The following is a 17,011-nucleotide window of genomic DNA, read 5'->3' as shown; positions in this document are numbered from 1 at the left end:
TATTTTTTAAAATAAAGGAAAAGTACTATTTTTATCATTAGATCAAGTCTGATTATATCTACTTTATCTCCATTTAAATAATCAGAATCTTGGTGATGTCTACTGAATTTTTACTTATTATAAGAGCAATTAACAAACAAGACATTAGGAAGATATTTCCTATCAAATATCCATTGGCTTTTTCATGTTAAAAAATTGTAAAGATACAAATAAAATATATTTAAAATCATAAAAAGGTATACCATCAAAAAGTTCTGGAACTGTGGTTCATTCCAACCCATATTCCAGACATGATATATATGAGTGACAAGGACACAAGAGCATTAATAAACCAGGTTGCTGGGAAGAAAATCAGTAAAGTTGATTCTGAAGGTCTGGCTTTAATTAAATTTGTTAATAACAGAGTGGCTGAGAAAATGTGCAGGACCATTTTAACTATTAACCACTTTTACTTCCCCTCAAATTTCTTTTCTTCATTTTAAAAAAACATCTATTTTTTATTGATTTCAGAGAGGAAGGGAGAGGGAGAGAGAGGTAGAAACATCAATAATGAGAGAAAATCATTGATTGGCTGCCTCATGCCCCCTTCTGGGGATCAAACCCGCAACCCTGGCACATGCCCTGACTGGAATCGAACCATGACCTCCTGGTTCATAGGTTGATACTCAACCACTGAGCCATGCCGGGTGGGCCCCTTCAAATTTTTAAGATTTTAATAAACAAAATAGAAACAGATTCACAGACACAGAGAACAAACTGACAGCTGTCAGAGAGAAAGGGGACTGGATGGCTAGGGGGGAAAGGTGAAGGGATTAAGCAAAGGAAAAAAAACTCAGACACAGACAACAGTATAGTGATTACCAGAGGAAAAGGGGGGGTGTAGGGAGGTAATATAGGGCCATGGGGGGTTAATAGTGATGGAAGGAGACTTGGGTGGTGAACACACTATACAATATACAGATGAGGTATTGTAGATTTATACACCTGAAACCTATGTAATTTTCTTAACCAATAAATTCAATAAAATATTTTTTTAAATGGCTAAGTGTATGTTATTTGAATTCCAACTCAATTTTTTTTAATATATTTTATTGATTTTTTACGGAGAGGAAGGGAGAGGGATAGAGAGTTAGAAACATCGATGAGATAGAAACATCGATCAGCTGCCTCCTGCATACCTCCTACTGGGGATGTGCCCTCAACCAAGGTACATGCCCTTGACTAGAATCGAACCCGGGACCCTTCAGTCTGTAGGCCGATGCTCTATCCACTGAGCTAAACTGGTCAGGGCTCCAACTCAATTTTTTAAAATGACAAACAGGTTTCTATATGGAGCAATTGGGTATAAGTCTGTTCATTCTCTGAAGTGAGAAATATATGAAGATGTGCTGATTTGAGAGATGAGGGGGAAGAAATGATAAGTTTGGTTTTATTTTATTTTTTTTAAAATATATTTTATTGATATTTTTACAGAGAGGAAAGGAGAGAGATAGAGAGATAGAAACATCGATGAGAGAGAAACATCGATCAGCTGCCTCCTGCACATCTCCCACTGGGGATGTGCCCGCAACCCAGGTACATGCCCTTGACTGGAATCGAACCTGGGACCTTTCAGTCCGCAAGCCGACGCTCTGTCCACTGAGCCAAACCGGTTTCGGCGATAAGTTTGGTTTTAAATGCCCATGGGGCGTAAGTACAAATATAAATTTCTTTTTTAAAAAGTCTGAGTTAGCCCTAGCCCGTTTGGCTCAGTGGACAGAGCTTCGGCCTGGGGACTGAAGAGCATCACAGGTTCGATTCCAATCAAGGGCACATGCCTGGGTTGCGGGCTCAATCCCCCTGGTGACATGCAGGAGGCAGCCATCAATGATCCTCTTTCATCATTGATGTTTCTATCTCTCCCTCTCCCTTCTTCTCTGAAATCAATATATATAAAGTCTGAGTTTGAGATAGAGATTTGGGGGTTATATCAAAACATTGTTGACAACTGAAGTCATAAGATTGAAAACATCACCAAAGGATGCACATTAAGTATCCTATATAATAAGAGAGGGATATGCTAATTAGCCATTATGTCCTGAGGCGTAAAGACCAAGGGCATCACTACCAGATCGCCACGGATTAGCAGGAGGGTGGGCCAGCAAGATACAAGCAGGCTGCGGAGAGCTACAGAAGGGGGCAGGGCAGCAAGCTATGAGGGGGGGAGGGGGGAGCTACAGGAGGGCGGGGCAGCAGGAGGATGGAGAGCAGCGACCTACTGGCTACAAAAAGGTGGCAGAGAGCTACAGGAGAGGGCAGGGCAACAAGCAATGAGGGGAGGGGGGGAGCTACAGGAGAGCAGGGCAGTGGGCGGAGAGCTATAGGAGGATGGCAGCAACTTACTGCTGCATGGATTCGTGCGCAGGGCTACTAGTAAACCATAAAGGATCTAACTGAAAGAATTCTAGAGAATACCACTATCTGGGAGATAAAAAAGAAGAGGCTACTAAAGTGACCTAGGGGATAAAACTGAGAAATAGGAAGGAAACCAGGAAAAAACTGTATCAAAGAAGATGCATTTCAAGGAGAAAGTTACCAACAATGATAAATACATACTGCTCAGGAAGGAGGAGTCTAAATTCAGTCCTTTGGGCTCAATAAACAGAAGATCAAAGGCTGGCCTATGCCTAAATAGTTTCAGTGTAATGATGAAGCAGAGACCATAAAGGCAACACTGAGTTGACTAAAAGAAGGCACAGTAGAAAAATATGAGTAGAAACTTTTTCTAGAAGTTTGTGGGTGGAAAAGTGTAGTAGCCAAATGTAGATGAAATTCAAGCAGGTTTTTATGGAAAAGGCCAAAAAGGATGTTTAAATATCCTATCTGCTTTTAAATGTTGATACCTCACACTACATTCAAATCCCAATGGATTACACATATATAAAAAAATAAAACTTAACTAAAATACAGGACTTTTTTTTTTTTACATAATTTTGGGTAAAGGCGGCCTTCCAAAGCAGAGCACAGAACTCAAGTCAGGTTACACAAAATATTTTAAATTCAATACAGCAGTAAAATTTAAAGGCAAGTGACAGGATGGGGAGAACATTTACAACACAGTTGGTAAAAGTCTAATATCCCTAATGCAAATAAAGTTCTTGTAAATCAAAAGAAGAGAAAACGTGCAAAGGGTACAAACACTTGGGGAGAAAATGGAAATAGCTTATAAACACAAAAACCTAGCCTGCTTAAGGCAAATATTTGAACCAAGAAGTGCCTATGCTTGGTTTTCTACTTGTATTTCCTAAGGTATTGCCGAGAAGTTTTAAAGGTGACAAAGATGAAGATAACATCTTTTGTGAATGCTAACTGGACGCACAATTAAGAGTTGGAAAGACCTACAAAGGGCTCTGTTTCCCACAAATCATGAATGATAAACAAAACTGTAAAGTTCTAAATCAGGCAAAACTAATCAACATTATTCAAAATCTTTTTTTCTCTTTTCTTTTGGAAAGGGGAATGAGAATAGTATCTCAAAGGAGGAATAAAAAGGACTTCTTGGGTGCTGGTAATGCCATGCTGTACATATTTTGTTGTTGTTGTTAATCCTCACCAGAGGATATTTCTCTATTGATTTTTAGAGAAAGTGGAAGGGAGGCAGAAAGACAGAGAGAGAGAAACATAGATATGAAAGAGACACATTGATTTGTTGTCTCCCAAACAGGGAGGGAGATTGAGCCTGCAACTGAGACATGTGCCTTTGACAGGAATCAAACCCTGGACCCTTCAGACTGAAGGCCAACACTCTATCCACTGAGCCAAACCGGCTAGGGCTGTTATACTTCTTAAAACTCAGTAAATCATGGAGTGTCACAGGATTGTTAAATGAGTTATATATGCATTCTGTGAATCTAGAAATACTGTGGGCCAGAGTGCTCTACAAACCATGAAAAAAAAAGGAAACCAAGCACAGGAAATGTCCTTGAGAAGAATGATTTGAATAGGTATAAGTAATGAAATATAATGCATGACTGACTTGCTACGATAGAGTTATTATTCAAGGTTAAGACTAAAAGAGAGTGAGGAGAACATATATGAATAGGAAAAAACTCTATAATCCTGAATTTGAACTGGAAGTATCAGTACAAATTGATGACACAGATTTAAAAATTCTAATCTCACCGTGGCTGGTTTGGCCCATTGGATAAAGCGTGGGCCTGCGGAATGAAGGGTCCGGGGTTCAATTCCAGTCAAGGGCACATGCCCAGGTTGTGGGCTTGGTCCCCAGTAGGGGGCGTGCAAGAGTCAGCCAATCAATGATTCTCTCTCACTGATGTTTGTCTCTCTCCCCCCACTTCCTCTCTGAAATCAATAAAAATATATTTTAAAATAAATATAAAAATTATGAACTCTGTCCACTAAAAAAGTGTAGAAAAAAAATTACCAACCATTTAGCAATGAGTATGGTCTCCAAACATGATTAACTCTCAAAGAGATGAGGGCTCTTCAGAGAAATGGCTGATTCCAGATCCGGGACAGGAAATGCTCTAAGCTTATCTCTTACACATCAGATAAAAAAGCAAGCCATCAAATAATACAATGGTCTTTTTTTTTCAATATATTTTTTTGATTTTTTTACAGAGAGGAAGGAAGAGAGAATTAGAAACATCGATGAGAGAGAAACATAGATCAGCTGCCTCCTGCACACCCCCTACTGGGGATGTGCCCGCAACCAAGGTACATGCCCTTGACCGGAATCAAACGTGGGACCCTTGAGTCCGCAGGCTGACACTCTATCCCCTGAGCCAAACTGGTCAGGGCAATACCATGGTCTTGATAAAAGAATTCAGCCAACTTGAAGAGGCTCCACTAGCCAAATATGGGAAAGCTTAAGTATCAATAGTTAATAACCACAATGAATTAATATATTAATGGATTTATAAACAGTGATATAAAAAAACAACAAACTAATTGGTCACTATTATGGGATGCTACTAAACCATTTTGTTATTTTGAAAACCAATTTAAAAAAACACATTAAGAATAAAAAATTTCTTTTTCTATACAAATTATATTTCTAAGTAATCATATAATAACTACCATGAGGTATCTCTCTTTAGAAATAATCCGGTTAAAAATGAAAAATATGTACAACATTGCCATTTTGTCATTTTAATCTAGACATTTTAAAAAGAAAGACAACCTGACATTCTCTCCTGATAAACAAACCACCACTTATAAGGTGATCTTACCTGACTCACAAACCTGAACCTGTTTAAGCCCCTAGATACACTTACCAATTTACAGAAAATACAGACAGAAAAATATGTTTAAAGACAACTCTGCGATACAATTAGCAAAATATACATTGTGGGAAATTCTAAAGAGCTAGGACTGGAATCTTCAATAAATACACTTGCAAGGGGAACAAAAAGAGAGAACTGAATTCAATTTTTTAAAAATGTATGACACAAGTTAAAATGTTTTTGTTTTTTTAAAGATATATATTTTATTGATTTCTGAGGAAGGGAGAGGGCAAGATAGAAACATCAAGGATGAGAGAAAATCATCGATTGGCTGCCCCCTGCACGACGCCTACTAGGGATGAAGTCCACAACCCAGGCATGTGTCTGTCCTGACCGGGAATCGAACTTCAACCTCCTGGGGTTCATAGGTTGGCGCTTAACCACTGAGCCACACCAGCCAGGCCACAAGTGAAAATTGAATACTGACCAGATATTAAGATAATATTAATAATATTAAAATACTGTTAATTATTTTAAAGTGTGATAATGGTAATGTGGCTTTTACCCCTATTTTTAAGAGACAGAAATATTTAGAGATGCTGAAATATTTATAGATAAATGATTGTGATGTTTGGGATATGCTTCAAAATCACAGGGGCTAGGAGTATTATTAAGTCTAAAACTTTTCTCAATAAGAGTTTAAAAAGCAATACTAAAAAATTTAATGTAGTCTAAAATAATGTCTGAAAATACTTTGCTGCCCTGGACAATGTGACTCAGTTGGTTGAACACCGCCCAGTGCATGGAAAAGTCCCCTGTTCGATTCCTGGTCAGGATGAGTATTTGACCCCTATTTGGGGTGCCTGCAGAAGGCAACCGATCAATGTTTCTCTCTCACGTTGGTGATTCTCCCCCCCCTCTCTAAAAATCAATAAAAACATATTTTTAAAAATTATTTTGTCAATAACATGAAAACAAACATTCATGGAGCCTCAGCAAAAATACAAGGTCTCAAAATAACAGCATACAAAGACCCAAATACTGTCATTTTATACTTGACTATTAAGGAAATAAGCTACTTGAACACTATAAATATACTTTGCCAAGACCAAATCTAACAGCTACAAAGCCAAATACAAACTGTATTTATAGCCTAGCACTGATTTTCCTTTGTGTCTGCGTGGTTGTAGTCTCCTGCTCCAGGGAATGTGCATTCCTGTCAAGTTTATTTATGTAACACACAGCTGGCTATAAGGTGCATTTTATATAAAGTGACCATTTTACAGCTTCATTTTGAAATCACGGATAGAATCTTTTGTCCATAAACTATCTAATTACTCTTAAGTATTGAGATGGTTTGTCAAAATAATTTTAGCCTTATTATTAGAGGAGTAAAATTGCCATATTACTTTAAAACATAGAAACACCACAAACACAGTCACCAAAATTAACTGGGAAAACATTCCTTTCCTGCAAGCTTCCATTAATTAATTAATATTGAAAAAAGTAATATATCAGCAAATACCTGCAAAAGGTTTTACTTGTATTTCTTCTATAGATTTTTAAGATACATCAATTTAATCATTTTTATAGGTTTCTTATAAGCTTTAAAAGTTTGCTTAAAATTTGAATTTCTTTTTAATATCATGCGATGCGCTAGAGCTAGAGCTGGCTAATTTCCTAATCTAAATCAGTTTCAACCCCGATGAGTTTCTTATACCATACTTCAAAAACATCAGAGCAGACAAGCAAAATAGGTCAGAGATCATATCTTGCAAAGATTCTGCCAATGTTTCAGAAAAGATTTGCTTGGCAGAATTCAGGACCACATTCCTAAAATAACACTAATGGAAGGTCTGCTGCCTGCAATATTTTACCTTGCTTACCCTTCTGCCAACACTTAAATCCAGGGGTTCTTCAACATTACATCCTAAACATGTTGTTGCTTACGGTTAAGTTAAATACAGTAGCATCATCATGCATGTCTGCCAAGATATGCTACAGGAGGAATCCCTCACAATAGAGAAATTGTTATGCTTGACACTCTAGTAGTATATAGTTTTATATACACTTCAACCTACTTAGTGTTCTCATTTATTTATCAGAAACAACTGTGATTGACATTTCAGGGGAAAATTCTGAATTTAATTGCACAATAGGAAACTTGGGACATAGTTTTGCACACAGAGCATAGTATTGTATCAGTCAGACCTGGGTTTGATTGCCAACTCTCTCTTAAACAAGTCTCTCTCTCTTTTTTTTTCCCTTTGGTCTCATTTGCCGGATCCGTAAAATACAGTAAAACCCATAGTCAAGTTTACAAGACAGAGGAGAGGTATTGTATGTGCAAAAGATTCTCCATCTTAGAGTACATAAATGGTAGCTGTCCATTTTCTTCCTTTAAAATTGCTCGTCAAACTCCAGAATATGAAAGGAAAAGAATACAATGTTCTTTAGAATCTCGAGAACAAGCCATACTTTAAATACTTTTTTTGAAAAATACTACCCATCCCAACATCATACTCAACTATTTGTTTCTAGTGGGAGTGGCCAAACAAAGCTCCCAGACCCTTTGGCCATAGGAATGAGTGAATCAATATCTGACACAAGCCAGAAAAATGAGATTACAGGGTTTTTCAACTGGAATTAAATTAAATAAGAAAGGGAGCCCCAAACCATGGGGAAACTAAGTTTTAAAAGGCCTGAGAGCTGCCAACAGTTACAGTTCAAATCTCAAGAAAGCTAATGTGAGAATCAAGCTAAAATTGAATTAAATAAGCAAAAGTAAACAACAAAAAGAGAGAATCTGACAGAAGGAAGAACAACCATACGTATGTGTTTATTCCCTTATCCTGGTTATCAATAAGTCAAAGGGTTCTGCCAAAAGAGATAGTGTGGTGATTGTGGGAGATGAAGGAGGGGTGGAGGGTGGAGGCAGAAGAGGGCATAGAGGGGATAAATGGGGATGGAAAAAAATTAAATTAAAATAATAAAACAAAGGTATCACTTTTCTGTTTCTCCTATGAGAGGCAAGAAGCCAGATGAAATGAAGAGGATATAGATTAAAAACTAAAAACAAAAACCCACCCCAAGTGACATTCCAGGGCATCTATAGGAAGCCAGAAAGAAGACAGAAACTGATCTTAGCTGATGTTAATTTTCTTAAGTCACCCACACTATTTAGGACAACTGCAATGAATTCTCTAGGGCAAACTTAACAATCAGGAAAAAACTGATTTTCATCGGGCCGGCAGGAGAGGGCAGTTGTGGGTGATCGGGCAGGCAGGGGAGGGCAGTCGTGGCGATCGGGCCAGCAAGAGAGGGCAGTTGGGGGTGATCAGGCTGGCAAGGGAGCAGGCAGGCATCCATCAGGCTGGCAGAGGAGCGGTTAGGGTATGATCAGGTTGGCAGGCAGAAGCCGTTAGGGGCAATCAGGCAGGCAGGCAGGTGAGCAGTTAGGAGACAGAAGTCCCAGATTGTGAGAGGCCCGGTGCACAAATCCATGCACCGGGCCTCTAATTTATCTATAATAGCATTTACTTATAAAGTGTGTTTAACTCACCTTCAACTCGACCAAGAAACTAAAATATCAATATGAGAGAAACACATTGATTAGTTGCCTCATCCACATGCCCTGACTAAGGCCCGGGCCAGGGAAGAGCCTGCAACCAAGGTACAGGCCTTTCGGTCCACCAGCCAACACTCTATCCACTGAGCGAACCAGCTAGAGCTCAAATTTCACTTTTAATTAACAATGAAAACTTTCCAGAAGTCAAAATAGTCATATTCATCCTGTGGTTACTTGCATTCTAAGTAGAAAGCTCTTTCATAGTCTTCCTCATAAATAAAGAACAGGCAGGCAAATATTTTTAAAATTGTTTATACAATCTTAAAATACATCCCTGAGCTTAAAATATTTCATTACAACTAGTGCTAAATTGTAATTAGTAAATTTCCTATTTATAGTTGTTTTAAATTCAGTACCATAAATATCTGTATTATAATCTCATAGGCAAAAATATAATTTACTGCTACTTTATTAGTAAGGTGAGCTTTATTTTATGTGCTAATTACAACAAAATGACAAGCTGTCATTTTCCTGCGTTTTTTTGTAAGATTTATCTTTTTCATAATTCATATTAAATAAAAACATCAATTTTTATTTTATTTTTTTTAATATATTTTATTGATTTTTTACAGAGAGGAAGGGAGAGAGATAGAGAGTTAGAAACATCGATGAGAGAGAAACATCGATCAGCTGCCTCCTGCACATCTCCCACTGGGGATGTGCCCGCAACCCAGGTACATGCCCCTGACCGGAATCGAACCCGGGACCTTTCAGTCCGCAGGCCGACGCTCTATCCACTGAGCCAAACCGGTTTTGGCTAATTTTTAAATATTATATTCAGATATATATCTAAGCTCTTATTTCTTTTTGATCATTGTTTGGTAACATCTCACTTGATTTCTTTGTTTGCATTACTTGTGTTTCACTTACTGTCTCGTTTTCCTGCACTGGCTAGAACATTACCGAAAAATAGAAATAAAAGTAGTAATATATATCCTTTTATTATTTATATGTATTTATACGAACTGTTGATTCCCAACCACCATTATTTATACATTACAGCAATTTCATTCTTTTCCTAGGGTTCTAAGTAGTTTGTTGTTTGTTTTTAAAAATCAAGCATAAATGGACACTGAATATTTTTGCAAATGCCTTTTCAACATTTGTGTACATTATTAGTGATCCACAATCATGGTATTGTTTTTTCCTTAATGTATTAATATACAGTATTAGTAGTAATATGAATACATTATCTCAGCAATCCTAAATAGAATCCCATTGGTCATTTACTATACTGCCATTTTCAACTGCAATGTTGACATCTATACAGAGATTGGTCTAAAGTTTTTCTATGCTGTCAGATTTTGATATCAGAGTTTTCATTTATACCCCTTACAATAGAGTAATTAATATAAATAAGAAAAAAAAAGTGGGATAAATACCAGAATAAACAGATCAATGGAACATACTGGACAAAAACAGGTTATTTGGAAATTTACAGAATTGTACATTGGGGGAGAAGGGAATAAAATTTATATTCACATTATACATTTATTACATAATATAACATTTACCAAAATAATTTATTCTTATTTATTTATTTATTTATAATTTTTTTAAATTAATTGATTTCAGAAAGGAAGAGAAACAGATAGAAACATCAATGATGAGAGAGAATCATTGATTGGCTGCTTCCTGCACACCCCCTACTGGGGATCGAGCCCGCAACCTGTGCATGTGCCCTTGGCCAGAATCGAACCCGGGACCCTTTAGTCCGTAGGCCAACGCTCTATCCACTGAGCCAAACCAGCTAGGGCTATTCTTATTTATTTATCTTTTAAATATTTTTTTATTGATTTCAGAGAGGAAGGGAGAGAAAGAAATATCAATGATGAGAGAGAATCATTGATCAGCTGCCTCCTGAACGCCCCCTACTGGGGATGTGCCCACAACACCTAGGCATGTGCCCTTGATGGGAATCGAACCCAGGACCCTTCAGTCCACAGGCTGACGCTCTATGCACTGAGCCAAACCGGCTAGGGCTATTCTTTTTTTTTTTTTAATTCTTTGGCTCAACTAAGCAAGAGATGAAACCTAAAAGTCAGAATAACAGCTTTGTCTACATAAAAATGTAACTACTTGAACCACAGGGAAAAATTACTAACATATGACCAAATGTTAATCTACTTTTAGTGTATGGATTCACATAAGAAATACAAAAAAAAGGCAATCTATAAAGTAAAAACCAGAATGGATAACACAAATGTACAGTAGTTCCTCCCTTAGCCTTGTATCCATGCATATGAGCATGACCAATGGACACTGACAATAGGGGGTGGGGGCATGTGCTGGGGGCGGGAGCAGGGAGACAGAGGTCAATGGGGGAAAAGGAGACACATGTAAAACTTTCAATAATAAAGAATTTTTTAAAAAAACACTAAATATCACCGATACAGATCCTAGGGCATTAGAAACTAAAGAGAAAATAAACAAATGGGACTACATCAAAATAAAAAGCTTCTGCACAGCAAAAGAAACCATCAACAAAACAACAAGAAAGCCCACTATATGGGAGAACATATTTGCCAATGCTATCACTGATAAGGGTTTAACCTCCAACATTTATAGGGAACTCATACAACTCAACAAAAGGAAGATAAACAATCCAATCAAAAAATGGGCAAAGGACCTAAATAGACACCTTTTAAAAGAGGACATTCAGAAAGCCAAGAGACATATGAAAACATGCTCAAAGTCGCTAATCATCCAAGAGATGCAAATCAAAACAACAATGAGGTACCATCTCACACCTGTCAGAATGGCTATCAACAAACCAACAAATGACAAGTGCTGGAGAGGATGTGGAGAAAAAGGAACACTTGTGCACTGCTGGTGGGAATGCAAACTGGTGCAGCCACTATGGAAGACAGTATGGAGTTTCCTCAAAAAACTGAAAATGGAACTCCCATTTGACCCTGTGATCCCACTTCTAGGAATATATCCCAAGAAACCAGAAACACCAATCAGAAAGGATATATGCACCCCTATGTTCATAGCAACACAATTCACCATAGCTAAGATCTGGAAACAGCCTAAGTGCCCATCTGTAGATGAGTGGATTAGAAAACTGTGGTACATCTACACAATGGAATACTATGCTGCTGTAAAAAAGAAGGAACTCTTATCATGTGCAACGGCATGGATGGAACTGGAGAGCATTATGCTAAGTGAAATAAGCCAGTCAATGAAGGAAAAATACCACATGATCTCACTCATTTCTGGATAATAAAGACCATTATAAACTTATGAACAAAAATAGATACAGAGGCAGAGCTGCCTCGAACAGACTGTCAAACTACAGCAGGAGGGCCGGGGAGGGTAGGGGGGGCAGGGAGGGGCTAAGAGATCAACCAAAGGACTTGTATGCATGCATATAAGCATAACCAATGGACACAAGACACTGGGGGGTAGGGGAGGGCAGGGGATTGTCAAGGGCGGGGGGAAAAAAAAGGAAACATATGTAATACTCTTTGTAATACTTTAAGCAATAAAAAAAATGTAAAAAAAACAAAACACTAAACAATAATAATAATAAAAACAAAAAACTTCACACAACTATTTCTTCACGTGGGTAGAGGTTATATTGTCGTTAAATAACAAGTCTTGAAACTGCACATGTTTTGTACTACATGTATCTCTCACACACATACACAAATTATTCTGCATGTCTGAACATAGAGCATAAGAGTAAAAAAGACAAACACTGGGGGGAAAACTGAAAATAAATAAATAAATTTTAAAGAGAGACTTTTAAACAATTTTTTCTTTACTTTAAACATATAGGAGAACCAAGATGGCGGCATAGGTTAACGCAGGAGTTTGCTGCTTTGAACAACTACTTCAAAAGTGAAACTAAAACACGGAACGGACATCACCCAGAACCACAGGAACGCTGGCTGAGTGGAAGTCCTACAACTAGGAGGAAAGAGAAACGCACACGGACACTCAGAGGAGGCGCAGTGCTGAAGTCAAATTCTGAGGTGCGGAGTGCACGGAGCAGGCTGGCGGCGGAGGGCGCGGTTGGCGTTTTCAATCGGGAGGGAGTCGCAGACTCTGAGCTCCAGATCCGGGCGAGTCTTTAGGGACCCAGACTCAAACGGGAGAAGCGGGACTGTCTGGCTTCGGTCAGAGCGAGTGCAGCTTTCTCTCCCAGCTTTGCAGCGGGTGCTGGGACTCAGAGAGGCAGAGCCCCTGGGGACAGGACTGAGCGCCGCCATAACTGCTCTCTCCGGCCCACCCTGTTGATCCTGTGCGACCCGCCCCGCCCAAGCCCTGCACAGAGGCATTTCCCGGATAGCCTCAGGCAAAGGCTAGATTAGCACCTCCCTAGAGGACAGAAGTTCTCTCACTGCTGACACAGCTGATTCTCATAGCCACTTGGCCTGGAGGTCAAACCCTCCCTGGAATTAGCTACAACAATCAAGATTTAACTATAAGACTGCGAACAAAGACCACTAGGGGGTACACCAAGGAAGCATAACAAAATGCGTAGACAAAGAAACAGGACAAAATTGTCAATGGAAGATATAGAGTTCAGAACCACACTTTTAAGGTCTCTCAAGAACTGTTTAGAAGCTGCCGATAAACTTAATGAGATCTACACGAAAACTAATAAGACCCTCGATCTTATATTGGGGAACCAACTAGAAATTAAGCATACACGGACTGAAATAACGAATATTATACAGACTCCCGACAGCAGACCAGAGGAGCGCAAGAATCAAGTCAATGATTTGAAATGCGAGGAAGCAAAAAACACCCAACCGGAAAAGCAAAATGAAAAAAGAATCCAAAAATGCGAGGATAGTGTAAGGAGCCTCTGGGACAGCTTCAAGCGTACCAACATCAGAATTATAGGGGTGCCAGAAGATGAGAGAGAGCAAGATATTGAAAACCTATTTGAAGAAATAATGACAGAAAACTTCCCCCACCTGGTGAAAGAAATGGACTTACAGGTCCAAGAAGCGCGGAGAACCCCAAACAAAAGGAATCCAAAGAGGACCACACCAAGACACATCATAATTAAAATGCCAAGAGCAAAAGATAAAGAGAGAATCTTAAAAACAGCAAGAGAAAGAAACTCAGTTACCTACAAGGGCATACCCATACGACTGTCAGCTGATTTCTCAACAGAAACTTTGCAGGCCAGAAGGGAGTGGCAAGAAATATTCAAAGTGATGAATGCCAAGAACCTACAACCAAGATTACTTTATCCAGCAAAGCTATCATTCAGAATTGAAGGTCAGATAAAGAGCTTCACAGATAAGGAAAAGCTAAAGGAGTTCATCACCACCAAACCAGGATTATATGAAATGCTGAAAGGTATCCTTTAAGAAGAGGAAGAGGAAGAAAAAGGTAAAGATACAAATTATGAACAACAAATATGCATCTATCAACAAGTGAATCTAAGAATCAAGTGAATAAATAATCTGATGAACAGAATGAACTGTTGATTATAATAGAATCAGGGACATAGAAAGGGAATGGACTGACTATTCTTGGGGGGGAAAGGGGTGTGGGAGATGTGGGAAGAGACTGGACAAAAATCGTGCACCTATGGATGAGGACAGTGGGTGGGGAGTGAGGGCGGAGGGTGGGGTGGGAACTGGGAGGAGGGGAGTTATGGGGGGGGGGGGGAAGAGGAACAAATGTAATAATCTGAACAATAAAGATTTAATTAAAAAAAAACATATAAAAACTACCCAATGCAATCTACAGATTCAATAAAATCCCTATTAAAATCTCATAAATGGCCCTGGCCAGTGTGGCTCAGTTGGTTGAGCATTGTCCCGAGCACCAAGAGGTCACAGGTTTGATTCCTGGTAAAGGCACATGCCCAGGTTGCAGGCTCCATCCCAGGTCAGGGTGTCTGTCTGTCTGTCTGTCTGTCTCTCTCTCTCTCTCTTTTCCCCTCTAAAATCAATTTTAAAAAAATACAACCGCCGTAGCCGGTTTGGCTCAGTGGACAGAGCGTCGGCCTGCGGGCTGAAGGGTCCCAGGTTCGATTCCGGTCAAGGGCATGTACCTTGGTTGCGGGCACATCCCCAGTGGGGGGTGTGCAGGAGGCAGCTGATCGATGTTTCTCTCTCATCGATGTTTCTGACTCTCTATCCCTCTCCCTTCCTCGCTGTGAAAAATCAATAAAATATATTTTAAAAAAATACAACCCATAAAAGAAATAGTAAGAATTTTTTTATCTCATAAATGTTTTTTGAAGGGGGGAAAAAAACAACCCATCCTAATAGTTATATGGAATCTCAAGGGACTCTGAATAGCCAAAGCAATCTTTAGAAAGAAGAAAAGAACAAAGTTGGCAGGCTCATACCTCTGATTTCAAAGCTTACTGCAAAGACACAATAATCAAAACAGTGTAGTGCTGGCACAAAAACAATCATATAAACCAATGGAATAGAATAAAGGCCCAAAAATAAACCCTTGCATACGCGGTCAAATGATTTTCACCAAGGGTGCCAAGACCATTCATTGGGGAAAGGACAGTCTTTTTTCAACAAATGATACTGTGAAAACTAGATGTCCACATGAAAAATAAAAAAGAAATGAAGTTGGATTCTAACTTCACACCATATGTAAAAATAAACTGAAATGGATCAAAGACCTACATTTAAGAGCTAAAACTATAAGATGCTTAGAACATAGGGGAAAATTCCCAATATTACATTTGGCAGTGATTTCTTGGATATGATACCAATACACAGGCAACATAAGAAAAAAAGTTAAATTAGACTTCCATCAAAATTAAAAACTTATGCATCAAAGGCAACCTACAGAATGGGGGAAATCTGCAAATCAAAGATCTGATGTGGGATTAATGTCCAGAATATCTCATAAATTTAGGGGTGAGGGGTTTATTCAAAAATGGGCAAAGGATTTCAATGGACATTTTTCCAAAGATATACAGGTGGCCAAACAAACACATGAAAAGATGCTCAGCATCACTAATCATTAAGGAAAGGCAAATCAAAACTACGAGATACCACTTCACACACCCATTAGAATAGCGATTATTTTTTAATTAAAAATAAAACAAAGCTAAATAAGTGTTGACAATGATATAGAGAAACTGGAGCCATTATGCATTACTAATGGGAATGTTAAGTGCTGCAGCCACTACCAAAGATAATATAGCAATTCCTCAAAAAATTAAAGATGGTGGGCAAAGGACCTAAATAGAAACTTTTTGAAAGAGGACATACAGAAGGCCAAGAGACATATGAAAGCATGCTAAAAGTCACTACTCATCCGGGAGATGCAAATCAAAACAATGAGGTACCATCTCACACCTGTCAGAATGGCTATCATCAGCAAATCAACAAACAACAAGTGCTGGAGAGGGTGAGGGGCTGAGGGCCGTTTGCAGGCTGGCCACGCCCCCATTGGGGTGAGGGTCCCAGGCTGGGGGGCGTAACTGGCCTGGGCGAGGGGCTGAGGGCCGTTTGGGGGCAGTTTGCAGGCCGGCCAAGCCCCTGGCTTTGTCCGGAAGGACGCCCGGAAGGTCTCTCGGTCTAATTAGCATATTACTCTTTTATTAGTATAGACTAGTGGCCCGGTGCACGAAATTCATGCAGGGGGTGGGGGTCACTTGGCCCCTCCTGCACCCTCTCCAATCTGGAACATCCCTCTTGCAATCTGAAACCACTGGCTCCTAACCGCTTACCTGCCTGCCAGCCTGCTCGCCCCCAACCGCCCCCCCTGCTGGCCTGATCGCTCCCAACTGCACCCCACTGCCAGTCTGATCACCTCCAACTGCCCTCCCTTCCTGGCCTGATCGCCCCTAACCACCTCTGTCTCGGCCTCACCACCATGGCTTTGTCCAGAAGGACGTCCGGAAGGTCTCCTGGTCTAATTAGCGTATTACCCTTTTATTAGTACAGATAGACTGATAGATATTCCCAATGCTGTGCTTTTCATCCCCTATGCTAGTCTTAATCTTTAAAAAAATACTAGAAATACCTTTCACAAATTAATTTTTAAAGTAAATCTTCAGTTGCAATTATTTTATGCTCTTCAAAATACTGACATATTAAATTTTTCGTCAAAGCACTTTAGGACCTTATGCATAAGAAAAAGCTCTTTCGTGTATTGGGTAGTTAATGAACATTATAAATATCAAGAGAATTGACAAGAGATACAATAAAGC

General features: G+C 39.2%; 1 protein-coding gene and 1 long non-coding RNA gene across 3 annotated transcripts in view; both read right to left on the bottom strand.

Annotated features, from left to right (window-relative positions):
* The window catches only part of UBE2G1 (ubiquitin conjugating enzyme E2 G1), a 99,524-nt gene that overhangs the window by 39,030 nt on the left and 43,483 nt on the right, over window positions 1–17,011 (bottom strand). The window lies entirely within an intron of this gene.
* On the bottom strand, window positions 1,671–9,624 carry LOC132218189 (uncharacterized). Its single transcript, XR_009449101.1, has 2 exons — window positions 2,529–9,624; window positions 1,671–2,495 (listed from the first exon to the last, which is right to left on the bottom strand). It is a non-coding gene; the product is annotated as an uncharacterized LOC132218189 (long non-coding RNA).

The sequence above is a fragment of the Myotis daubentonii genome, chromosome 16 (assembly GCF_963259705.1).
Source record: "Myotis daubentonii chromosome 16, mMyoDau2.1, whole genome shotgun sequence".
Lineage (NCBI taxonomy): Eukaryota > Metazoa > Chordata > Mammalia > Chiroptera > Vespertilionidae > Myotis > Myotis daubentonii.
Note: the sequence above shows the minus strand (reverse complement) of the source record. Positions and strands in the feature narration are given on the sequence as shown.